Raw genomic sequence first — 27,686 nt, 5'->3', positions numbered from 1 at the left:
AAGATTTGTTGTTCAATTTCTGAACCTAGACAAGACTTATTAACATTCTCGGGACCTTCCCTGAATTACTTTCAAAATCTTTGATTTGCTATTAAGCACAGACGTTGGCTAACAATATGTTTTATTATATGATAAGGATTTTTTCCTTTTCTTTTTTTTTAACCAAACAACCGTTTTTTTCTCTGGTAGTGGGTTTAGTTTTTTTTTTGCATAACAATGTATACCTTTTCAATATTATGTTTAAATTTAATGTATACGGATATGGGGTTATGAAACTATATTTGTGATTCCAATATATTGTAATCAATATATATTATATACCTTACTGTACTCTGTATTCTTTTATGTAAGAAATCAATAATATTGAAAAAGTAAAAGAAAAATGAACCTTTGAATTTCTCTAGTGTGGTCTTTCCTACTTGGTCTTCCCTGTCACATCTGTCCTACTCCTAAGAACAGGATCAGGGTGGCTGAAAGTGGATCACACAACAATATTAATAGTGATACCTTTATTGAGCATGATATCATGAAGAGCTTGCACAAATGTGCAAGGCTGTAAGTTACAAAGCAATTTCAGCATATATTCTTTACAGCCGGAAACTGTAAAGATTTGATATGATTAGATGTGGTTATATCTGAGTTCAATATTCTATGCTGAAAATTAAAATAATTTTCAAACCACATTGTTACTAGGATGACTTTAACTAGTTTCCATTGCTGATCTAAATTTGCTCTAAATGCTCACTAGTAAGTTTCAGTACAATGGAATACATAGACTAGCAGGAACAATCTTCGGATGTTCAATCAGCTGGATTTATTGTCTACTAAACTCTAGGCTAGAGCTCATTCGTAGATGCTTTTAAGCAAAATATTCTCATGGTGATCAATATTAAGTGGTGACTCTTGAATTTGACACGTCCTGATGGTAATGGATTACTCAAGGAACCTGGAGTTCAGGATAAGGTGATTGAGAGATGACATCTAATTCCAACATTCTAAAGCATCCTTCTCTTACCTTTCAATAAAATTAGAATCCTGTATTGAATTTCTCTTTTATTTGGTTCCAGACTCTGACAGGTTGATCTCTGGTAACACACCTGGACAGTGTAAGGCCATCATGGAGCCCGAGTGGAGGGAAGGGAAGGCCATCCTTCTTTTTGTCGGTCTCAGAGATGTTAACTGTTGCTCAGCAAAACACATTATCACACCACTACAGATTTGTCCTTGATTATCACATTCTTCTTTACATGTGAAGTAAAAATATAATTTCCACGTGCATATAATTTAACTAATTTATTTTAAATTTGCTGTCAACAATATTGGCTCCTCCCAATATTACACAAAATTAATTACTTTAAAAATAACTGATTCTCTTATTTTTGTATCCTGACATTCCTCTTAACCTCTTCCAGCTTTCTAACCAGTGTGTTCTATCTCGACTGCTCCACAATTCACCTACTCAGTGTATTGATTGCTGCCAGGCTCACAAGGTACTGTATCATTTCTCCTCACCTTTTATGCAGACTGCAACCTTATCAGCAAAACATATCATTCACTGGCTGAAGCTTGGCTTGTAGGTGATTTGATCTCTGGATGTATGCTGGAATTAGAGAGATTGATGTGAGAACATCCAATAATGCAACCACTCTTCAGTGTTTTTAAGCTGTTATGCTGGTTGTAAGTATTTACTTTCCTGCCAGCCATTATGAGCTATCACCTCTGGTGGTCTTTCATGCAATAGATTTCCCAACTAACAAACTCTGCAAAGATCCACTTTGTTCAGGAGAATAGGCTTTTTCTACTGGGAACTGAACTAAGACATATTTGTTGATTACTAAATTGCATTCTCTATAGATTCTGAAACATATTTATAATGAATTATATAAAATATGTAAAAAAATTAGACATCATATATTATTATGCAATTTTAAATGCATATACAGTATATGAATAATAACCATCAAATGAATACATGTGAGTGTTTAGATAACCAAAAAAACCTTTATCCATTTCATGGTCTGCTCTTGTTTTAATCTTGTAATTTTCGTTCTTCCATCTTGTTAATTGCACCATGTCACTAGGCGCTCTATCTCCTTTCTGTACTCTGGCTCATTGTTATTTGAGATACAGCCCCCTATGGTGGTATAATCTGCAAACATGTAGATGGAGTTAGAGGAGAAAGTGACCGTGCAGTTGTGAGTGTATAGGGAGTAGAGTAAGGCACCGAAAACGCAGACTTGTGGGGCTTTAGCATTGAGATTAATCATGACAGGTGTATTGTTATACTTTCCTGAGTCCTGACGAAGGGTCTCGGCCTGAAACATCGACTGCACCTCTTCCTACAGATGCTGCCTGGCCTGCTGCGTTCACCAGCAACTTTGATGTATGTTGCTTGAATTTCCAGCGTCTGCAGAATTCCGGTTGTTTAGGTGTATTGTTGCCTGTTTTTACTGCCTGCTATATGTTGGTCAGGATGTCACAGATCCTGTTGGGTCCCAGGTCTAAGAGTTTGGAGGTGAGTTTGCTTGGTACTATAGTGCTTGGAGGTGCAACAATAAACAATAGATTACCATAGGTATACTTACTGTCCAGATGCATCAGAAATGAGTGTAGGGCCAGGGAGATAGTATCAGTCTTGATACTATCTAAATAGTACCTGTTTTGGTGGTGGGCAAATTGCAGTTGGCCAAGTTTGTCTGGGAGGCTGGAGTGAATGCATCTCATGACCAGCTTATAAAACACAGTTCATGTTGGTGGATGCCAGAGACGTTGGGCAAGAGTCAATAAGGCCCATGGAGGCTGCCGGGTTGGGTAGCAGCATTTTGTTCAAAATATCCGTTGAGTGCCTTAAGCTCATTGGGAAGGGTTGTGCTGTTGTCAGCAATCCTGTCGAAACTCATTTTGTAACCCATTATAACATGGAATACTACTTAAGTCAAACATCTGAGCAACACACACACAATACTGAAGGAACTTAGTAGGCCAGGCAGCATCTATGAAGAAAAAACATGTTATTCCTTAGGTAAACAGATCGAGCCTTACAAAAGCATGGGTGTGGTTTTAGTCTGCACAATTGCAGCAAAACTTCCATACATTACTACTTCAAGCCCTTTACAATAAAAGGCCATCCTAGTGTTTGCACATTACATTTAACTTCCTTTAAAAAAGCAGGATTTTTCTGTACACCAATATTCTAATTTTGTATCACTAAATTAGCTAAAGTATTGTATTATTTCTAAGAAAGTGAATGATTTCATGGATTCTTAAGTTATAATCTGTCTGCTACCATTCTTGTTTCATTCTTTAATACACCAACATTCTTTAGCAAACTCTTTGTGCAACTCATAATTCATTTTCCCTCCTGGCATTGTGTGTTTAGCAAACACAGAACCATTAAATGTTGCTTATACATGGGAGCCATTACAGATTATTAGCTGAGGACCCAGTAGTAGTTCTTGCAGAAAACCATTAGCATGTCAAACAAAAGAATGCAGTAGTTAGTGCTTTTGCTTTATAGCTCCAGCAGACACAGTCCAATCCTGACCTCTGGTGCTCTCTGTATGGAGTTTCTATATTCTCCCTGTGATTGTCTTGGTTTCTCCAGGTACTCTGGGGTTTCCTTCCATGTCCAAAAAATGAACAGGTTAGTAGGCTAATTTTCAACTGCTTATTGCCTCTCGTGTAGGTATGTATTGGAGAATTGAGGAAGTTGATGGGAAGTTTGAGTGAGTAGTTTTTGGAAGACTGTGATTGATGAAATTACTTTGACACCGGATGGGACGAATGGAAAACATAGGAAACGGTCTGTCATCTTGTAAACATTAGTTTATTATTAGTTTATTCTCAAAGTCTTCTTTCATCAGTCTTATAAATATAAGATGCTTATATGCTTATAAATATTACCACAGCCCTATGAGGGTTTACATTAGGAGTGAAACATCAAAGGTTTTGAGATTCTACAAAGTTTGTATATATCAGCTACACCTAGCAATTGGCCCTAATGTTAATATCAATTACTTTAAGTTACTCAAGACCACTGGAACTTTAGATCTCTGGTCTATCCATTGATTAATTGACAATAGAAGAAACACAAGCTGGGGAAGGCAATTCAGTTCTTCAGGTCTACCCTACCACTTAATATCAGGCAGATCCTTGCGTGTTGTTCACTTTTTTTCCTGGCTTTATATTACTTAATTCCCTCTGGTATGAAATTGCTCTCAATCCCTATGTTGAATGTGCAGTCCTCGGTTAATGAGCATCCACTCCATCAGGGCTGCACCCTTCAATAAGACCTTTCATCTTAGTGCCATTTCCCTACACCAATGCATCTCTGTTCTTGGGGTCCCACCCCTTATTTTTAGACTGTGCCCCTTATTCTCCAGTCAAAATTCTTCCAGTTTGAAAAACCCTCTTGCAAACATGATGTCTTTTATTTTTCACATAGCTGAAGTTCATATAATCATTCATTTTAATATTATTTTTAAATTTCCATACAATCATTTATATTAACATTCTTTTAAAATTTCTTTCTGTTATATTTTATGTTATGATTTATGTTCAATTTGTGTTCACTTGTTTATGCTTCGAATAATTCTCCTTGTCTTCAGATTTATGATTTACAAGGGCCGTGAATACAGCTTGGTAGGTAAGCTGCTGATTTAGATTTAACTGAGATGCATAAGGAGTTTGGTGCCAGGGCAAAGGCTTACCTCATAATAATTAGTTTTCCTCAGGATGTGCGCGCATGAGCACATATACAATGTCTGTGTGTTTAAGTTCCCATCCAAATGTGATCAAATAGAAATATCTATGTATGCCCTGGATATATACCAAAGATAAAGCAGAATGCACAGTGAGGTTTGAGCATGTTAGCAAATTTCATTGGGGAATTAGATAGTTTTTGTGCTTTAAGAATGTCTGATAAGTGTGGCTGTAGCTGCCAACAGATTGCCTGGATTTGAGCGTATGAGCTATAAGGAGAGGTTAGACAAACTTGGGTTGTTTTTGCTGGAGCAACAGAGACGGAGAGGATACTTGCTAGAAGTTTATAAAATCATGAGACATATATAGGGTAGATAGATAGTGTTTATTTTGCCAGTGTCATAACGTTTAATCCTGGAAAACAAACATTAAAGACGACAGCAGAAAGTCCAAAGGAGATGTGCCAAGTAAAATTTCTTTTATACAGAGAATGGTAGGTCCTTGGAATGCACTACCAGAGGTGGTAGTGGAAAGCAGATAGGATAGATGAGTATTAGAAGGTCTTCAATGGGCCCATGAATATGCAGAGAAGGAAGGGAGTTGGGCCATGTGCAAAGAGACGGGATTAGTTTAATCAGTTAGCAGCAGCCCACCAGTGTCACCAAACGTTCTTGCTCCAACATAACATGCCCATAATGCTCAACAGAACAACACACAACACAAAAACAAAACAGAACACAACAAGCAACAAAACACCAGGAGCAGAACAAGTCCCTTTCCTCACTTCATCTACCCCCATTCCTGGACAGTCTTCCAATCCCAGGACAGAACAGGCCTCTGGGCCTCCAGTCTCCAATTTCCAGGCTTTAGCTTCTGAAATTCCTATTGACCTTTGGGCTTCAATGTTCTGTTCTGACTCCCAGACTAGCTGATGACAGGACCCCGAACTCCAAACTCAAACTCCAGCCTCACTGATCATCGACATCCGATCCCAGGAACTACTGACCTGTGACAGCCCGACATCCATGGTTGTCCTTTGACACAAGTCCATGTTGCCGACCTTCAGGCACGGAGCAGAGGCATAGATTCCAGATGTCTTTCGTCACTTTGGGTATAGAGTGGAGGCCGGGATGTCTGGAGGCATGAATAACAGTTCCTGGTTAATCAAACATGGCTGCAAGGCTATGAGTTGATCTGATTCTATTAGGTTTGGCAATAGGAGTCCTTGGGGCTCAGCAGATAGCTCTAGACAAGGGTTAAGTGCCAAGTTGTTCCCCTCTATGAACTCTGTCTATACTTTTTGGTGCCTCCTTAAAGCAGCCAGCATAATCAAAGACCTGCTCGTCTCAGACATTCTTCCTTCTCCTCTCTCCTATTGGGCAGAAGATTGTACAAACCCTGAAAGCAGGTGCCTAATCCCCATTATTACACTATTAGACTATTAAATAAAATGGATTCTTGACCTCACAACCTACACTTTTGTAATCTTGAACTTTATTGTTTACTTGCACTTCACTTTCTCTGTAGCTGTTACACTTTATTCTGTATTGTTCTTGTTTTACCCTGATCTACCTCGATGCACTGTGTAATGATTTGGTCTCTATGAAGAACATGCAAGACAAGCTTTTCACTGAATCTCAGTACATGTAACAATAATAAAGCAAAACCAACAAAAAAATCAAGAAAAGCAACACTGTCTGGTAGCCATTGCTCCCTGCTGTTAAACAACCTAAAATGTGGGACGAATGGCTGTGCCAGTCAGAAAACGGTGTAACTCTCAGTCTCGCCCAGCTCGTGTTTGTCTAGGGAAACAGCCTTCAGCCCCGCCAAACTTGATAATCACATTTGGGTGGATACTGCGTAACATACCCCCAGTTACAGACCCACAATGCAAAATATCAGACAGTACACTATATGCAATTAAATGATTGAACTTTATGAATCTTAATCAGAATATAGGGTTAGTAATAAAAATTTAAAAAGGACCCAAGTCAAGTCAAAGTCACGTTGGAACTCACTCAGTAGTCATTCTTCCACCATCGGTCTCCTTCAAGCGTCGCCGACCTTCGGACCCTCAGATCCCGGTCCACTTCGTCCGGTGGTCTACCAGCTCTCACCACACACGTCTTCCCTCTTCATCTCTCCTCGACAAAAGACAGCAAACACAACTTCCTTCTGGATACACAAGGCAAAACAACAATCTCCGATTGGCTAACATGCATAACTACAGTCCTGTTATCTCCAGCCATAACCCAAACATTGCTGCTACAGAGAAACTGTTACCTCAGCAGTGAACATTACAGAGAAGCCATTACATTAGCATTAGCAGCGAAACATTACAAAGAAGCCATTACAACTGAATTGTTTGCAGCACTTGGCACGAGTACAATTCAAATGACTGGAGATGAGGAACGTGATGATGAAACAGTAGGATATTTCATTTTTCTGTCATGCTTTCATTCCAGTGTCCACTGCTCCATTTCATGACCTGTTCGATGATGGAGCACACTGAAATGGTTGACAGCACCCTAACTATTATCCATCAAGATGCAAGCAGCTTTTAATAATGCAATATCCATTAGAAATTGTTGCATTTCATTAGGTAGCTAATGTACGGCAAAAATGCAGCATATTGTTTGGTTGACAGAATATGATAGTAGTATACTTCCTTCGGGAAAAGAATGAATGACAGAAAATGTCAATTCACATCTGCACTGATAAAAATCCATTGTGGAGTTTTGGAGGCATCGAAGTGTAGTGCCTAAATCAATCACTTTTTTTTGTATTAAACCTCAATGAAAGGCTAATGGGAAATTTCATCTGCATTATGGATGTCACTTTTAATTCAATGTGTTTTTTTTTCTCCTATCCTTTCGTTTAGTAGGGATTTCGTAGGAACACTTCCAGGTCAAAAACTACAATGATGTCACACTGTATTTTAAGTCAATATTTTGCATCTTTGTGACGAGATTATGCTTGTTACATAAGGTGTTCCTTCTTTTCTCAAAGGAAATACTTGATACTTATCATGTCTTTGTAATGTGGAAAATAATTTATCAATATATTAGAAATATTTAATGAGAACTTAAAGAATATCTTGGCCTTATATGCAAGTTAGAATAACTTTAATAATGCACTGCCATCTTCTAAATTTCTAAAACGCATTTTCATTAGAAATCATATTTCTGTCTTGGAATAACCCTATATTGAAAGGCACTTGACTTGAGCTTATGAAGGAAGTGAGCAGCAAACAGTCATGAAGATACTAATTGAGAGGTTGGAATAAGAAATTGAACTTTAAAAGCCTTTTTAGTCAAGAGACATACGTTGCAAGAAATACCACCCTCCACTGATTAACTGATGCTTGTGTTTCTTCTTCTAATGTGTGCCAATGATAAACGATCTGAAACCACCTCAATTTATTCTTTTTGTTTACCTGTGGCTATCTATGCTCCACTGTGCGGTGTGTCCACTGAGTAACCATAAGACGTAGGAGCAGATTTATGAGGGGTGATTGATAAGTTTGTGGCCTAAGGTAGAAGGAGTCAATTTTAGAAAACCTAGCACATTTATTTTTCCCACATTTACACACTTAGTCCAGCGGTCATGGAGCATACAGATCCCTTCTTTGTAGAAGTGGTCCACAGCCGGGGTGATTGATAAGTTTGTGGCCTAAGGTAGAAGGTGATGAGTTATTAACTTCAAACTTTCTACATTTTCACTCAAAGAGTTGAACTGCACGTGCATGTAACGAGAGCTGTATAACTCATCCCCTTCTACCTTAGGCCATGAACGCATCAATCACCCTGGCTGTGGACCACTTCCACAAAGAAGGGATCTGTATGCTCCACGACCGCTGGACTAAGTGCGTACATGTAGGAGGGGACTATGTTGAAAAATAAATGTGATAGATTTTCTAAAATTGACTCCTTCTACTGTAGGCTACAAACTTATCAATCACCCTTCGTAGGTTTTTTGGCCCATCGATCATCCAATCTTGGCTGGCCTTTTTTTCCCCCTCCTTAGCCCCACGCCCTGACCTTCTCTTCTCCCCATAACCTTTTATGTCATGTTCAATCAAGAACCTGTCAAGCTCTGCTTTAAATACACCCAATGACCTCATCCCCACAGCTGCCTGTGGTAATAAATCCCACAAATTCACCACCTACTTAAGTCAGCAAATAATTCAAAGATCCTTTGCTAGTCCTGTCTTTCAGATGCATTAGAGTCAATTTAGTGCCTAGCTTTCATCACCACATAATGCAAGGATTTGAACTTACAAAACCTCTTATATTTCTTTGAACTGCACCCTTTGAATTATGACTGCACTGATCACATAACTGAAAATCAATCCTTATCCATGGCTATACTCCTACGGTTTAATTATGTTGCATAATGCCAAGGAGAATAAGTGGTCATTAAAATTTGGCAAAAAGCTTTGTTTCAATGTTTTAGATGTACTTTTGCTTCCAATTTGCTGTCCAATATCAAATCTTCCAAGCTTCCCTCGATGCAAGGGAGGTGACTGAAATCTGGAAGGTAGCAGATGTCTTACACTCTAGAGCAAAAAATGGTGTGAGGGATTTATCTTCAATTGTGAGGATGCTTTCAGAATCAATAGTTAATCACTACAGTAATGAACACCAGGAGCTTTAAGTCCATAAAGGAGCGCCAAGATAGATTTGTTGATAGTGAATCATGCTTCATTTTCCCTAATTGAATTTTTGGTGAGTTACTGGAGATGTTTTCCAAGGGAATACAATAGATGTTGTTTGGATGGATTTTCATTAGGTGTTTGACAACAGCCACACAAAAAAATACTGGCTTGTGAAGGTGAGGTCTTTGGCGTTGAAGAGTTGATAGCAGGTTGATGGGAAAAAGCAGAGAATTTTGATAAATTGTAGTTTCTCAGACCAGAGTAAGGTAGATTGTGGTGGCCGCAGGGAACAGTGCTTTACTTAATACATGGTATTGAATTTGACCTAGATGTATATGCAAAATTTCCAAATTTGCAGATGAAGCAAAAATTGGAGATCTGTTAACCAGAATCAGAATCTGCTTTAATATTACAGACATACGGTATGTCAGGATCCAGTGAGGAAGATGGTAATATCTGAATGAGTGGGCAAACAGCTGGCAGATGAGATGCAATGCTGAGAAGTGTGATGTGAGAGATTTGTCAGAAAGAACAAAAAGACAATGCAGAATTAATGGTGCAGTTCTAAATAGTATGCATGAACAAAGGTGCTTGAGTGTCCTTCTACATTAGCCCTATAAGGTGGATGGATATGTTGAGATACAGTTTGGTAAGGCCAGTGGGATCACGGGATCCTGTAATCCATACATCGGAACAAGAAATATGCCAGCACAAATGTTTTATTGAACTTGAACAAAAAAAAACTGCTCAGTTTTTTTTACCATATGGTATGTCATGCTAAGGTTTTTCCTACTTTTTCTTTAGCTCAGTATTTAGTAGATAGGTAGGAATGGCAGTCACTGGAGTAGCTTGTTCTTCCTGTGGGATGAGCAACATCAGTGAGAAGTCAACTATTCCTGGAAGCTGCATTTGAAAGAAATTGTTCAGGGAGTTAAGTAGAAAGTTGAAGGCAGAAGCTCTGGGGTAATAAACTCTCTGTGCCAGAGGCTAGTGAGTTTACAAATAGGAAGGAAGGACAGCGAAATGTATGACTCAGAAACTGATGCAGGGTGCAGAGTTTCCAAAATTTGGATAATAGGAATCTCATCTATGACAAGAAGCATGAGTTGAATCTAAAACGCGGTGGCGGGGCGGGGGGGCAATACCTTACCTTGACAGGAAAGCTTGCAAGTGTTACTCAGGAGGATTTAAGCTAGTGAAAGTGGGACCCCAAATTACAGTGCAGTAGGTGGGCATATACGGTGAGTGGAGCTGGCAAGTCTACTGAGAAGAGCAGGCAGAGATGGGTGGGGGAGAATAAGAAGGCTGGTAAGGTTAGCTGAGAGCATGGATCAACATGATTAGTTAGTGCGGCAACACGGAAACATGGCTAAAGAAAGGGCAGAAATGACAGCTCATTGTTCCAAGGTGCAGTATTTTCAGGTGTGATGGCAGAGTTCCAAAAGGGGAGAAGGTGGTGCTTTGATAATCAAGGAGAACATTACAGCATTATTCACAAAAGATAGCCTGGAAGGATCAGCCAATGAAGCTATAGGGGTAGAATTTAGTATTAAGAAAGACACAATCACTTTAATGAGATTAAACTATATGCCCACAAGTAAGCAGTGGGATTTGGAGGAACAATTATGTAAGCCAACAGCAGTTGGATGTAAAAGAAATAGGATTGTAGTCTTGGGTGATTCTAACCTTCCAAATTGATTGCGATTGCTTTAGTGCAAGGGGGATAGATGGGGAGAAATTTGTTAACTGCAGCCAGGAAGTTTTTTTTTAAGTAGTACATACAGAGTTCCTATGGCAGTACATATAGCTGCCTTCTCCAAGGATTGTCACATTGTCTTTGTGGCAAGACGTGTGAGACCCTGTTGTCCCAAGAACAATGCTGTTCAGAGTTTGGCTATTGAGCGCTTAGCTCCTGGGAGGGTCACCCATGGTGGTAAGGTCAAACAAAGTTCCAAAGAGAGCGAGATCCAAACAAGACCTCAATGGTAGAGCTGTCGGAAGATGATGGCACATCACAAGAGGCACAGCAGCGCCTCCTTCACTTCAGACGGTTGAGGAAGTTTGGTATGGGCCTCAAATCCTAAGAACCTTCTACAGGGGCACAATTAAGAGCATCCTGACTGGCTGCATCACTGCCTGGTATGGGAACTGTACCTCCCTTAATTCCAGGACTCTGCAGAGAGTGGTGTGGACAGCCCAGCGCATCCGTAGTAGTGAACTTTCCATATTTCAGGACACTTACAAGGACAGGTGTGTAAAAATGGCCCGTAGGACCATTGGGGACCCAAGCAATCCCAACCACAATCTATTCTAGCTGCTACCACCCGGGAAGCGGTACCAAAGCGTTAAAGCCAGGAGCAACAGGCTCCGGGACAGCTTCTTCCACCAGACCATCAGACTGATGAACTCATACTGATTTGAGTGTACTCTATATTACATTGACTGTTCTGTTTACTATAAATTATTATAGATTACTATGATTGCACATGGCACATTTAGATGGAGACATAACATAAAGATTTTTACTCCTCATGTATGTGAAGGATGTAAGAAATAAAATCAATTCAATGCAATTCAATTCAATGGTAGTGAAGGTGGAGGAAGACTGCAGCAGTAAAGGGCTCCATTCACCTGGCATTGCATGCTGCTAGACTTCCCCACATTATACAAAGGTATTCTCCATTACATCCACCCTAACATCCAGAAGACAACTGGTTAAGAGGACATGATATTCGACTTGAGTGATCACTCTATTACTGTACTACTACGACTACTTGTTACATGGACCAGAGTTGATAACGTCACATGCATCTGCCATGTTCTTGATCATTCAGCCAACTTTCCAACTTGCCTTTTTCATTCTTCTCTTAACTCACATTCCACTCAGATCTTGTGCTTTTGATCTACTAATATATCTTGGGGCCCATTGTTTACCTGCATTGCACTTCTCCTGTAACTGCAACGCCATATTCTTCCTTTTTTCTCCCTTGATCCATTTATGTATGGCATGATCTATCTGGATGGCATGCAAACAGAAGATTTTCATTGTCCCTCAGTATGTGTAACAACAATAAGCCAATCCAATCAATAGGTACCAACAGCAAATTCTGGATTATAAATCACTTCAACCAACCTGTGAATGGCTGGGATTCCTGCCAAACACCACTAATGCCAAGCTGAGACGGATCAGTTTATTTCCTCATTTTGTTTCCTATTGTTTGATTCTGATGATTTGATCCAAGATTCTTTTAAAAGTCAAGGAAAGGGCATTAAACCTCCTGCTTCACGATAGTCTTATCATGTGCTCATCGAGCAAAGTCAAGTAGCTAAGAAGAAAGAACAGGAGAGACTAAAGAAAATGGCGGGGTAGAATGTTCAGTTCTTTTTAATGCCATAGAAAAGAAACATTCTGTTCAAACTTGCTGTTAAGAATCAACCGGTTACTACATCTGTAGGAGGCTGTGGATAGACGTATCAGAATGAGAATGGGATATGGAATTAAAATGTGTGGCCACTGGGAGATCTTGCTTTCTCTGGCGGACAGAGCGTAGGTTTTCAGTGAAATGGTCTCCCAGCCTGCGTCGGATCTCGGCAATATATAGAAGGCCGCATCAGGAGCACCGGACGCAGTATATCACCCCAGCCGACTCACAGGTGAAGTGTCGCCTCACCTGGAAGGACTGTCTGGGGCCCTGAATGGTGATGAGGGAGGAAGTGTAAGGGCGTGTGTAGCACTTGTTCCACTTACAAGGATAAGTGCTATCCACAGCCTCCTCTACTGTCAAGATGAAGCCACACGCAGGCTGGAGGAACAACGTCTTATATTCCGTCTGGGCAGCCTCCAACCTGATGGCATGAACATTGACTTCTCTAACTTCCGTTAATGCCCCACCTCCCCTTCGTACCCTATCCATTATTTATTTTTTTATTTATTATTAATTTTTTTCTCGCTCTCTCCTTTTTCTCCCTCTGCCCCTCTTACTATGCTCCTTGCCCATCCTCTGGGCTTCCCCCCCTCCCCCTTTCTTTCTCCCTAGGCCTCCCGTCCCATGATCCTCTCATATCCCTTTTACAAATCAACTTTCCAGCTCTTGGCTCCATCACTCCCCCTCCTGTCTTCTCCTATCATTTTGGATCTCCACCTCCCCCTCCCACTTTCAAATCTCTTACTATCTCTTCTTTCAGTTAGTCCTGATGAAGGGTCTCAGCCCGAAACGTCGACTGTACCTCTTCCTATAGATGCTGCCTGGCCTGCTGCGTTCACCAGCAATTTTTATGTGTGTTGCTTGAAATTCCAGCATCTGCAGATTTCCTCGTTTTCACAGTACTCCAATTGAGGCCACACCACTACCTTAAAAGCCTTAATGTTACACTTTTGTTCTTATATTCTAATCCTCTTGAAATTAATGCTAACATTGCATTTGCCTTCCTGACCACCAATTCAACCTGCAAATTAACCCATGGGGAATCCTGCATGAGGACTCCCAAGTCCCTTTGCACCTCAGATTTTTGAATGTTTTCTGCATTTGGAAAATAATTTACACTTTTATTTCTTCTACTAAAGTGCATAACCATACACTTCCCTACACTGTATTCCATCTGCCGCTTCTTTGCCCATTCTCCTATTATGTCTAAGTCCTTCTGTAGCCTCCCTGCTTCCTCAACACTCTGCCTCCTGCTAATCACCCAATGCTCTATCCACGCTAGTATCTTTCCTGTAATTCCATGGGCTCTTAACTTGTTAAGCAGTCACCTGTGTGGCACCTTGTCAAAGGCCTTCTGAAAATCCAAGTACACAGCATCAATCGATTCTTCTTTGTCTATCCAGCTTGTTATTTCTTCAAAGAATTCCAATAGATTTGTCAGGCAAGGTTTTCCCTTAAGGAAACCATGCTAACTATGGCCTATTTTTTCATGTGCCTCTGAAACCATATCATTAACAATCAACTCCAATATCTTCCCAACCACTGAGGACAGACTAACTGACCTATAATTTTCTTTCTTCTACCTCTCTCCCTTCTCGAAGAGTGGAGTGATATTTGTAATTTTTCATTTCTCTGGAACTATACCAGAATTAATTCATTCTTGAAAGACCATTACTAATGCCCCCATGATCTCTTCAGTGTGACGAGAATACACATAAAATTAAGATGTTTGCTGGCCTGGGTTAGCATCAGTGACATCAGCAAGTGGTCTGCCACCTGCCCTCAGGGGAAGGAGAGATAAGGAACAATGGAGCAGCGTCTGGAGATGTGTAATGAAGGGACGGGGGAGAGAGAGCTGTCTGGAGCGGCTCCCCCCTTTGAACCTTGAACTGTTTGAAGTGATGGACAGGCGATACCCCAGCAGGGGGATAAAAAGGGACCAGTTCGCTAAGGCAAGACACACGCCACCCGAGGTAACGAGACCCTGGAAGCGGTGCGCCTCTCACGAGTGGGTGAGAAGTACCAGACAACGACCAGGGTGGAAAGGTACGATCAGCGGGAACTCGGTGTGTGTCCGCCCTTGCCTGGGTGCCGGGTTCACTGCAGAGGATCGACCGCATCTGGAGGAGGGGTCACAGTCGGTGACCTCAGGTGACATCACCAAGGACCCGCCCAAAATCTGCTTGTGAGCCATCTCGCCGGTCAGTGAGTGAAGCCGTGTATGAATAGTTGTTCCTGTTCTCTCTCTCTCTCCCCGCACGTTGTCCATCGCCATGGCAACGATTACTGCGAACTGAACTACTAAACTGGACTGAACTTTGAGTCACTTTGAAATCTGGTCATTTACCCCTAGACAACGATAGAGCTTGATTGATGCTGTTATCTCAATTCTGTGCACATGTGTGATTATCATTGCTGAACTGTTGCATTTGTTATCCTTTCGATTACTGTGTTGCTTATTTCTTTAATAAAACTTTCTTAGTTCTAGTACTCCAGACTCCAACCGAGTGATCCATTTCTGCTGGTTTGGCAACCCAGTTACGGGGTACGTAACATAAGTGGGGTTCTCGTCCGCGATTTTGAACGCTAAATTTGGGACGGAGTAAATTGATTGGGTTAAAATTCCCGAAAGAAAGAAAAGACAAACAGTAGAAATGGAGGCTGAGGAATTTATAAAGGCGCCGACCTTGGAGGCATTAGAGGATGCCAGGAAATCGGAATTGATAGCTGTGGCCAAACGGTTGAATCTTGCTAAGGTGAAGTCGACAATGAGGAGAGAGGAGATACACAGAGCTATTGTAGAGCACTATGTATCTAAAGGTGTGTTTCCCCAAGGTGAGCTGGGGGTGGTGTCTATTGAAAAACCTGCTGGAGACGCAGTACAGGTACAGCTTGAAAAACTGAGACTCGAGCACGAGTTCCGGGTATGGCAGTTAGAACACGAAGAGAAGCAGTTGGAGAGAGAGGAGAAACAGAGGGAAAGGGAATTTGAGCTGGAGAAGTTAAAGATAAGGGCCGAGCAGGGGCTCGTGCTGAACCAAGGTGGAGGGTTCTGGGCGACCCAGGAGGTTAGGCTGGTTCCCCCATATGACGATACCGACGTGGATCGGTACTTCCTCCACTTCGAAACAGTGGCTATAAGTCAGGACTGGCCGAGGGATAAGTGGGTTGTCTTACTTCAGAGTGTACTGAAAGGGAAGGCCCAACAAGCTTACTCAGCTTTGTCCGCGGAAGATGCCCAGAGGTATGAGGTGGTGAAAGAGGCCATCCTCAGGATTTATGAGTTGGTCCCGGAGGCATACCGGCAGAGGTTCCGGAATGCGAGGAAGCAGTGGGACCGCACGTATTTGGAGTTTGCCCGTGAGATGCAGACATATTGTGAGCGTTGGTGCGCCTCGAAGGGGGTAGAGGGGGATTATGACAGACTGCTACAACTGATCCTGATTGAGCAGTTTAAAGGTTGTGTCCCTGAGGGTATGAGACCCTACCTCGATGAGAAAGAGGCAGCCACGTTAGCCGCAACTGCTAAGTTAGCGGATGAGTATGCGTTGACGCATAAAATGAAGTTTGCCCTGAGTAAAGGCTACCAGAAGAGTAGTCAGGACGGCAGGGAGAGTCCGCCGGAAAAGTCAGAAAGTAGGCCGGGGACTAGTGAAAAGGATAAGGTAGACCGGGAGCAGTCTGGTAGGAAGTCTCCTGGGGTCGTCTGTTATAATTGTGGGAAAGTCGGACACTTTGCATCCAAGTGCTTTGCCCCAAGGAAGGAGACGGGGAAAGGAAAAGCGGAAATTTTGAATGGCTGTATCGAGCTGTTAAGCGAACCGCTAGGGAAGGACAGGTCTGAAAAAGTCCAGGAAGGGCGCAAGAGGTTTATCTCGGCCGGACTGGTGTCAGTGAAGGAGAGGTTAAAACCAGTTCCAGTGCGGATCTGGAGAGACACGGGAGCGTGTCAGTCACTAATACTGAAGAGTGTATTAGAGTTTAGCTCAGAGACTGAGACTGGGGAGGTAGAGGTCAAAGGTGTTGGGGAAGGGACAGAGTCAGTCCCTTTGCACCAGATACACTTACAGAGCAACCTGGTCTCTGGACTAGTCACGATCTGGGTGAGGTCCGAATTACCGACGAAAGACGTGGAAGTCTTGCTCGGTAATGACCTCGCCGGAGGAATCGTGTTCCCAGTCGTGAGATTGACAGATCAGCCTGCCAGCATTGAGGCCCCGCCCATGGACTCACAGGTTCATCACGGGCCCGCGATAGTGAATTTAGCTGAAACATTTCTGCCAACATTGTATGAGACAGGGTGACAGGGTATAGAGCTTGATTGATGCTGTTATCTCAATTCTGTGCACATGTGTGATTATCATTGCTGAACTGTTGCATTTGTTATCCTTTTGATTACTGTGTTGCTTATTTCTTTAATAAAACTTTCTTAGTTCTAGTACTCCAGACTCCAACCGAGTGATCCATTTCTGCTGGTTTGGCAACCCAGTTATGGGGTACGTAACATCAGCTACCTCTTTCAGAACACTGGTCCAGGTAACTTATCTATCTTCTGACCTTTCAATTTCCCAATTACCTTTTTCTAGGAATGGTAACTTCACATACTTCTGCTCCTTGACACTCTCGAGCTTCTGACGCACTGCTAGTGCCTTTCACAGTGAAGACTGATGCAAAATACTTATTCTGTTCGTTGCCATTTCTTGTCCCCCATTACTACCTCTCTAGTATAATTTTCCAGCAGTCCAATATCTACTCTCACCTTTCCTGTACACTTTATGCATCTGAAGAAACTTTTGGTTTTGCCTTCAATATTATTGGCTAGCTTTCCATCCTATTCCATCTTTTCCTTCTTTATGACTTTTAGTTGCCTTTTGTTGGGTTCTAAAAGCTTCCCAATGCTCTAACTTTTGCTCTATTATAGTCTTTTATATTGGCTTTGACTTCTTTTGTCAGCCACAGTTGTGTCATCTTGCCTTTAGAATACATCTTCCTCTTTGGGATGTCTATATCTTGTGCCTTCCGAAGTATTCCCAGAAATTCCACCATTGTTGTCCTGCCATCATCCCTGTCAGTGCTTTTTTCCAATCAATCTTAGTCAGCTCCTCCCTCATGCATCAGTAATTCCCTTTATTCCACTGTACTGATACATCTGACTTTAGCGTTTCTTTCTAAAATTGCAGGGTGAATTCTATCATATTATAATTACCTCCCATTAGAATTCCTTACCTTATGCTCTCTAATCAATTCTGATTTATTCCACAACATCCAGTCGAGAATAGCTGATCCTCTTATGGGCTCAACGATGAGCTGCTCTAAAAAGCCATCTTGTAGGCATTCTAAAAATTCCCCCTCTTGTGATCCAGCATCAACCTGATTTTCCCAATCTACCTACAGATTGAAATCCCCCATGACTATTGTTACATTGTCGTTTTGGCATGCATTTTCTATCTCCTGTTATAATTTGTAGACCACATCTTTAACACTGTTTGGGGGTCTGTACATAACTCCCTTCAGGGTCTTTATACCCTTGCAGTTCCTTAGCTCTACCCACAACGATTCAACACCTTCCAACTCCATGTCACTTTTTTCTAATGGCTTGATTTTATTGTTTACCAACACAGCAATGCCACTCTCTCTGTCTACCTGCCTGTCCTTGCAATACACTATGTACCCTTGGCATTAAGCTCCCAGCTATAATCTTCTTTCAACCATGATTCAGTGATTCCAAAGTGAAACTGTGCTACAAGTTCATCTACTTTATTTCATACACTGTGCACATTCAAATTTAACATCTTCAGTCCTGTATTCATCATTTTTGATTTTATCCACCTTTCACAATGCATCTCATCCAGTTGACTGCAATTTTTCCCTATCATCAGCCTCTCATTGCTAGCAGTCTCACTATACACTGCCTCCACTTGTAAACCAACTATCTCATCCTCAGAACCATCACTCTAGTTCCAATTCCTCTGCCAAATTGGTTTAAAATCTCCCAAATTACTCTGGCAAACCTGCCTGCAAGGATATCAGACCACCTCAGGTTCCATTTGTGACCCATCCCTTCTGTATGGGTTGTACCTTCCCCAGAAGAGATCCCAATGATCCATAGATATGAATCCCTGTGCCCTGCACCAGTTCCTCAGCCACATATTTATCTTCCAAATCATCCTATTCTAATTTTAGAAGCTAACTCACTGGCATGTGGCATGGGCATCAATCCAAAGATTACTACCATGGTGGTCCTGTTTTTCATCTTTCTAGCAAGCTTCCTAAAATTTCTCCAGGACGTCCTCACCTTGTCTAGCTACATATGGATGCTCACCCTCCCCCTTTGGAAATCTGTGGACACAAAGCATGATATGCCTGAACCTGGCATCTGGAAGGCAGCATACCATCTGTGTGTCTCTATCATGCCCCCAGAAGCATACGATCTGCTCCCAACAGCTGCCAACCTCAGCACCTGCTATGAAGATAAGACAGACAGGTGTGCTGCTTGTGGTGAGAAGGGAACACACTTCAACATATCTTGAGTGCATGCCGAGTCAATCTTTCCAGCGGCATGTACACGTGGAGACATAACAACGTTCTCAAAGTTGTGACAGAAGCGGTTGAGCAGAGAGTACTGCAGCACAACTTATCTTATGCCCCATGCTGCACAGAACATCGCATATCATTTGTGAAAGAAGGCTCCAAGTCAAGGGTCTACAGCACAGGCTCACGATCAAGCATACTTTCTTCAGCCAATGATTGGTGTGTCAAGGCTGACTTGGACGGGAAAGGCAGTTTCCCAGAGCAAATAGCTTTTACAACATTGTGTCCAGATATAATCGTATGGTCTGACACGAGTAGAGAAACGGTTGTTGGTGAACTCACAGTCCCCTGGGAAGACAACATCGATGAAGTCAATGAACACAAGTTAACCAAGTATGCAGAGTTAAGATCAGAGTGCAGAGACAGAGGGTGGAAGGTCTCATGTTATCCATTCGATGTAGGCTGCTGTGGGTTTATTGTGTTCACTCTCCAGAAGTGGCTGCGTGACCTTGGCTTCCCTAGACGAGAGATCAAGTCAACTAGCAGGGCTGTAGCTGAGGCAGCAGAGAAAGGATCAGCATGGGTATGGACCAAGTATGTCCAGAGGGGCAGATAGTCAGACAGTGTATACATATCTTGCAAACCCTTCAGTAGTTGCATAGACACCTGAAGAGTAGACTATCTGTTGGGTGGAAGTGACCAACGACTCTGATAGAGGCAGATGCCAAGTTTTTGATCATAAGCGGGCCGAAGCTCCTGAAGACAGGTGGCAGATCAACTGATGATCCCACTGGTGATAGCACAGGACAGTTAACATCTTAGTCCATGTGTATTTTGTAACTGTGTCTCTATCATGCCCCCAGAATCTCATTCTGTTCCTCTGATTATGGAATCTCCTATCACCACTGCAGTGCTCTTCACCTTCCTTCTCTTCTGAGGCTATCCCCTGGTAAGTCGTCCTCCTCTTTTTGTCCAAAGTGGTATACATATTATTGAGACGATCAGCCACAGGGGTACTCTACACTGGCTGTCCATTTCATTTCCTTTTTCTTACAGTCACCAAGTTACTTGCCTCCTGCAACATTGGGGTGACTTCTACGCTGTAGCTCCTATCCATCTCTTCCTCATTCTCTGATAGGAGCTGAAGTCATCAATGTTGTAATGTGAGCATTATTAAAAGTAAGTTAATACTAATTAGGATAATGGTGGTGGTGGTGGGGGGTGTTTACTTCCGTTCTTTTTACTTCCGGTGCTTTGTATATAGTGTTCCTGTCATGCCGTATGGGTTGTGAAAGACGCTGTATATACATATCGGTTTTGACGTTCCAGATAAAGTTGTTTCTTTGGGCATGAAGTTGTCGAGTGTGCCTTTTCAAAGTAGAAGTTATAACAATCAAGCTGCAGCTCCTGTTCCTTAATTTGTTCTCCAAGGAGCTGCAGCTCGGTGGTCTCACAGAATTCCCACATCTCACACACCAGAACAAAACACTGCGCTATTTGTGCCCTAACTGACAAGGAATGAAGAATTATGAAGAAAATGAGAAACTCACCAGATACTTAATCACCTAAGCCGGATCAGCCAAAACTACTCCAAACATTTTATTTTTATTAGCTCTTTCTAATGAATCCCGCTCAGTGATTGGTCACAGACCAACTCACGCACCATCTCCTTAGCTACTTGTTAAACTGTATGATCTTCCCATTTCTTGCTTTAATAGCACATGGCACAGGTAGGAATCCTGAGATCACAACCCAGGGGTACTGTCCTTTAATTTTAGCAGCTAACTACCTGAACTCACTTTGTAGGACCTTGTCACCCCTTCTGCCTATGTCATTGGTACCGACTTGGACAATGACCTATGGCTGTTCATTCTCCAACTTAATAATGCTGTGGACTCGATCCAAGATGGCCCTGACCCTAGAACCTGTGAGGCAACTTAACATCCGGGAATCTCACTCTCGTCCAAATAACCTCCCGTATGTTCCCCTAACCAACGTTACCACAGCTCCCCTCTTCTCCACCCTCCCTTCCCTTCTGAGCCACACAGCCAGACTCAGTGGCAGAGGCCTGACCACTGTGGCTTTCCTCTGCTATATTATTGATAGGTACGGCCACAGGGGTACCCTGTACTAGGTTGATGGTAACCAACCCCCTCAGCCTCTTGAATGATCCAGAGTTCATCCAGCTCCAGCTCTAATTCCTTAACAAGATCTGTATGAAGCTGCAGCTAGATACATTATCTGCAGCTTTTGTCATCAGGGACACTGGAGGTTTCTGAAGGACTGCTGAGGAAGGCCAACTTACTTGATAATGAGGGCTTGATGAGCTGCCACTGAGCTCCCACCTTCAGAGACAGGATCACTACTGGTATGAAGTGGACTAACTGTGGAAAATATACTCAGCGGCCACTTTATGAGGTACACCTGCTCACTAATGCAAATATCTAATCAGCCAATCACGTAGTAGCAACTCAATACATAAAAGCATGTAGACATGGTCAAGGGGTACAGTTGTTGAGACCAAATATCAGAATGGAGAAGAAATGTCATTTAAGAAACTTTGACCGTGGACTGACTGTTGGTGCCGAACTGGGTGGTTTGAGCATCTCAGAAACTGCTGATTTCCTGGGATTTTCAAGTGCAACAGAATGGCGAAAAACCAACAAAAAAACATCCAATGAGCAGCAGTTCTCTGTGAAAAAATGGCTTGCTGATGAGAGAGGTCAGGGAAAATTGCCAGACTGGTTCAAGCTGACAGGAAGACGCCATTAACTCAGATGTGCAGAAGAGCGTCTCTGATTGCACAGCATGTTGAACTTTGAAGTAGATGGGCTACAGCAGCAGAAGACCACGAGCATACACTTACTGTACATTGAGTGTTTATTGAACACAAACAAGAAATCACTTTACCTCTTCCTGAAAGAGGAGCTCAGTCAGATCTCTTGAGACTCAACAAAGTAGACTGACAACTTTGAATCTGTATGTTACATTTTCTTTTGACATAGAAGCCATTCAGCTCATTCCAGCACTTAGAATGATCCCATCAATCCCATTACCCCATTTCTTTTCCTTTCTCACATGTTCATCCATCCCTACCTTGATTCTCCCACCACCTACCAACAACGGAGATAATTTCTCAAGGAAAATATAGAGGTGTACAAGATGATAAGTGGCATAGACTGAGTGAATAGCCAGAAACTTTTTCCCAGAGCAGAAATGTCTAACACAAGGGACATAATCTTGCGGTGATTGGAGCATAGTGTGGTAAGGGAGAAGTCTGTCCTAAGTTCTTTACGCAGAGAATTGTGGGTGCATGGAACATCGAGGCAGAGGTGATGGGTAGAGGCAGATACATCAGGGACATTTAAGAAACTCTTAAATAGCCACACAGATGATAGAAAAATGAAAGTTTATTTAGAAGGGAAGGGATAGGTTCATTTTAGGTTCAAAGGTCACGCAACATCATGAGCCAAAGGACATGTACTGTGCTGTAAAATTCTGTTCTCTGTTCCATGAGATTTAACCTACCATTATGGAGTTTTAGTTTAATAAAAACTAACTGTTCTGGTCATCATCTTCATGTAGCTGATAATGCCATTGGTTTGGGAGAACACTGCAGGATGATGTGTGATGTACTGGGAAAGCTCTTTTCTACCTGCTTTCTTTGTCTGTCTATTTTAGGAAAGGCAATGGTGCAAGGGTATTATCGCTGGATAAATAATCTGTGCAAAGTCCTGGGGATGCAGGTTCAAATCCCACCACCACAGACAGTGATAAATTCAATTTTGAATTTTGGAATCCAAAAATCAAATGATGACCATGTCTGATTGTTCTGAACAGCCATCTGATTGACTAGTGTTCTGAAGGGGAGGACATTCACCAGATATTAGCTGACACCAGACCTACAACAGCGCAATTGATGATTAACTTCCCTCTCAAATGGCTCAGGAGGCCATTTAGTGATAATAAAACCATTTGAGTTCAAGTCCAGTAAATGAAATTCATTAAGACAGAGGGCATAAAGGAATTTTATTCACAAGTTTCCTATATGCCTAAGAGACAATAAATGATGAGGCTACATGACTATCAGACTATTGCATATGAGACTATAGATTATTGAATCAAATGAGTCGTACCTCTTGAGAGGCTGAAATCCATTTTTGAAAGATTGATGAATCACAAACTCACCCAGCTCCTTCAAAGGGAACCACTGACTGACTGAAGTGCAGGTGTAGGGTACAGGGACACACTTTGGCCAAGATGACTGAATACTTTACGTAACATAATTTATGTTTTAAGTTACCCAGTACGTGGAAAAACATCTTAACTATCTTCATCATCTTAGTTTTATGCAAGTCTTACTATATTCAATGATTAATTTTGTTTGGCAATTTTAGGATTATGACAACGCCTTGAAATTTTAACACAGAAAGGGCTTGTGTTTACTTCCATTCCATAGCTTCTTGTTTTATTTATGAGCTACTACAAGTGGTAAAGAATGTTCAGAATGATTTATACACATTTAATTGTTGTTTCATTTTACCATCTACAAGCTTCTCATCGACCACCCAATCTTCATCGGCTGGTTCCAGAGTGACTTAAATTTAAAATTGTTCAGGCCTTGAATGAATCATGGTGACGTTATCTCAACCGCTCTACAAAATTATTCCAATCTCCCTATTCCATAACTGTTTTTCATGCTCTAGTCCTGACATTTCCTTAACATCATCATTAGGAGCAATGCCAACAGCTTACAGAGTCATGGAGTCATTCGACACAGAAACGAGGTCTTTCAGGCCACCATGTCCATACTGACATTTTTGTGCATCTATACTAATCCCATTCTCCCCCATCAAGTCAGTATGCTAATTGGCCTCTCCTATGTTCATGTCTGTCTACATGCCTGGCAGTGGGCAACATGGTAGTGTATCAGTGAGTGTAATGCTATTACAGTCCCAGTGAATGGGGTTCAATCTGATGGTTGTCTGTAAGAATTTTGGATGTTCTCCCTGTGACCACATGGGTTTCCTCTGCTGCTCCAGTTTCCTCCCACATTCCAAAGTTGTATGAACTAATAGGTTCATTGCTCACATGGGTGCAGACCATAGAACTGTACAGCACCGCATGGGACTTTCGGCCCATGATGCTGTGCTGACCTTTTAATCTATTCCAAGATCAATCTATCTCTTCCCTCCTGCGTAGCCTTCAATCTCCTTGCTTTGACTCTCAGCAGCAATGGGTTAGGACAACAAATTATCATTTTTTTCTGTTCCCAGTTGCTGGGAGGTGATCCTGCTGGAAATTGTCCACGTAGTTTCTAGCTTGAAAATAGGGTTGCAGTGGACATTCAATTAACAGCCTATCCTATGACCAGGGTCCGTGGGTGGGGGAGTGGGGGGGGTAAGGACAGTTGGCATAAGTCTATAATATGATGGTTGGGAAAGCTGAGGAGAGAGACGAGCTGGGGAGAAGACTTCTTTAAACCAGCGGTTAACATCGCATGAAATATGAATGGACTGTAATTTATACTCACAGCAACGTTTGGTTCTTTTCTCTGGTGTACCAGAGACTTTATCCACTGTTCAGTTACTGTGCCTCATGCATAGATGATGGAGGCAGTCTGCTCCGAGCACATTTTATTTCACTTTACTTATGGAAGTAACAGCTTGGTGCAAATAGATAATATGTGTTCGTTAGGCCAGAAGGGCCTGTTACCATGCTGTACCTGTAAAAAAAAAATAAATAATAGATACTATGGGTTAAAGATTTGGCTGCCTACCAAATCTATATAGCCCATAGTCTTAGCATTCTTCACTTCAGTAAAAACTGGTCCAGCCAATCCAATCTTCTTTTTCTTGGAGTGTAGGACAAAAAGAGTTGAACTTCTTGTGGTGTATAAAATTATACAGGGCACATACACGACCAATGAGCATCACCTTTTCCCAGTGTTTGGGAACAGGTTTAAAGTGAGAGGGAAGAGCTTTAATATGAACCTGAGAGGCAATTATTTAACTCAGAGAGTGGTCAGTATGTGGAATGTGTGGCCAGAGGAAATCGATGAGAAAGGTTTATCAACAGCAATTAAAATGCACTTGGACAGGTACATGAGTAGAAAAAGTTTAGGAAATGGGATATGGGCCAAATGTGAGGAAATGAGAATATTTTAGATTGCATTTTGGTTGGTTTGGACCAGATGGACCCAAGAGCCCATTTCCATGCTGTATGGGTCTATCCTCTCACTTCAGCTTTGGAATCAGATACAGTCACACAGCACAGCAACAGGTCAATGGATATTTGATGGTGAGCATGGACATGGTGGCCAGCGAGCCTCTGTATGTGCAATGTGACTTCATGTCTCCATATTAATCACGTGCAAAGGTTTCACACACTGAAAGCTGTAACTGGGAGCACTTGTTACAGTTTAACCTTTTCCATTTGGATTTCCCTTGCATGGTGGCTGGTCAGGTTTTCAGCTTTTGGTGCTTCTGTGCTGCCATCACACCCATAACACAATTGGAGTTTGAAAACTGGTTTTAGTTTAGAGAAGGTGGTTCTCTGCAGCTAAGTTTGGAATTGTCTAGTCTGTGGCAGAAATCTGTGTGGAGATGAAAGAGAATATCCTTGGGTTGTGTTGATTGTTAACACAAACAACATATTTCACTGTGTGTTTTAATGTACAAACCTGAATCTGAAAGAATTTTAAATATTAAATCCACACTCTCCCTTTATCCAATAACAGGAAGGAAAACGGCTTTAAAATGCTCAACAGTTCTTTCCTCAGATGAAAAAAAAAGACTCTTGCAAAGGCCTCACTGAACAGCCTGGACGTGTTGATCTTACAATGACATCATTGACAGAGATGGAAGAAATGCACCACCGGTGGAGGTGAGTGTCCACAAGCAGTAGTGTATCTGGTATATTTCTCCAATCTTGCTAAAAGTCTGAATGACCTTTACAAATGGATCTCATGCTTTTCTGTATCATTACATGAGCTATAATTTATATAATATGAAGGCAAATCTCAAACACCACAGACTGTATATCATGAAACCAGGTCTCTTTGTACAAGGTAAAAGTTAATGACCTGAAAGTGAAATGATTTAAAGGTACATTTCTCAGTCATTAGTAGCTGAAATCACCGATATAACTTGGGAGCAGCTGAGTTTATATTGCTGGTACCGCCAATTCCGAAAATGTGACAGAAGAAAATTATGACCCATTTTACAAAATTAAAGTATTACAAATGCGGAAATACTGAAATAAAAACAGAAAATATTGTAAGTGCTCAGCAAGTCAGGCAACATTCAGTGCGGAGAGGAAAAGAGTTAACGTTTAAGACTGAAGACCTCTCATTCTGATGAATCAGGTTCATTGTGCTTACACTATGGAAGAAGGATATTTAGCAAGTCTAGTTCATTGCAATGACCCAGCCAGTCACATCCCCTTACCTTCTCTCCTGAGATCTGCACATTCTTTCCTTTTTGGATACTTAAACATCCCCCTTTGAACTCCACAGTTGCATCTACATCCACACCCAAATCATTCTGCATGTAACACATTTCCTTTATGGCTACTTTGGTTCTTTGGCCAATCCCAACTCCATTCAACGGCCCCTTTGCAACATTTACCATTAGAAATACATGTTCTCTGCCTTTTGTTTTGAGCTTACATGATTTTATATAACTGCTAGATCCCTTCACAACCTCCTCTATTCTTATCTTCTCCCATTCATCCTCAAGTGTGGTAGCTGGGTCTACAATTCCAGCAGCCCAGGTTCAGTCTGGACCTCCAGTCCTGTCTGTGAGATGTTTGCATGTTCTCCCTATGACAGGCTTGTTTTCCTGTGGGTGTGCTGGCTTCCCTCTGACAACATGTGGGTTGGTGGGTTAATTATACACTGTAAATCATTCCTGCTATATGGGTGAGTTACAAGATCTGGAGAGATTTGATGGGGAGAATTAAATGAGAATAGTGTGTTTGGGTACGTGATGGTCCACACAGACATGGTGGGCCAATGGACCTATCAATGTAAACTCAAGAGATTCTGCAGATGCTGGAACAAACACAAAATGCTGGAGGAACTTAAGGAGGTCATGCAGAATCTGTTAAGAGGAATAAATAGTTGATGTTTTGAACCGGGTCCCTTCATCAAGAAATACAAAATTGTAAAGATTATTTATTCCTCTCCATTGATACTGTCTGTCCTGCTGAGATTCGTCAGCATTTCATGTGGACCGATTAATGTGCTGTATAACCCCATGATGCATCAGTTCTATCTGTAAGTTTACACAAATAAAACAAGGGATTTGTTTTATGTTTAATGAAACCCAGATCACATTTTATTGAACTCTATAACCCAAACATAAAAGCGT

Source organism: Mobula hypostoma, chromosome 2 (genome assembly GCF_963921235.1).
Source record: "Mobula hypostoma chromosome 2, sMobHyp1.1, whole genome shotgun sequence".
NCBI classification, from domain to species: domain Eukaryota; kingdom Metazoa; phylum Chordata; class Chondrichthyes; order Myliobatiformes; family Myliobatidae; genus Mobula; species Mobula hypostoma.
This window is presented reverse-complemented; position numbering follows the sequence as displayed.